The following is a 678-nucleotide window of genomic DNA, read 5'->3' as shown; positions in this document are numbered from 1 at the left end:
ACATCGAAAAAATTCAAAAATTAAGCAAGAAACATTTAAAACTATTTAAAAAAAATTAACAAAATGAAATATTCAAAAAACATCGAAAACAAAATCTAAAAATTAAACAAGAAACATTTAAAATTATTGAAAAAAATCTAAAATCCAAAAAAAAATCCAAATATAAGAAAATAAATTAAAAACTTAAGATAAAAAAAATCTAAAATTAATAAAGAGAATCATCCAAAACTAAGAAAAAAAAAAAGAAAAAAAAAAACTTAAATGACGTCAATATCCTTAAACAATTTGAGAATATTTTAGAGACAAAAACATTAAAAGAGCATTTGACTGTCATAATAATATCAATAATGTTGATGATAATGATAGATTTTTATAGACCTTTTAATTACCTCTTCCGAATAGTTCCTTATTTTTAATTAACTGGCAAGAGAATTAATTACGACTAGTCACATTTTACAAATTTAATAATTTTTTAAGAGCTTACTTGTTGTTTATGTTTATTAGAATTATTTTTGTCAACATCAAAATCTTTTAGGCATCATTTTGATGGTTAACTCTATTTAAGTGACAAAAATTTTTTTATTTAACAAATAATTTATCTATTTGATTCAAAATTTTATGACAGCACTGAAATAACTATTAAAAAAAATGCATGCAAAAATAAAACAAAATTTGATC

This window comes from Arachis ipaensis, chromosome B01 (genome assembly GCF_000816755.2).
Source record: "Arachis ipaensis cultivar K30076 chromosome B01, Araip1.1, whole genome shotgun sequence".
NCBI lineage: Eukaryota > Viridiplantae > Streptophyta > Magnoliopsida > Fabales > Fabaceae > Arachis > Arachis ipaensis.
This window is presented reverse-complemented; position numbering follows the sequence as displayed.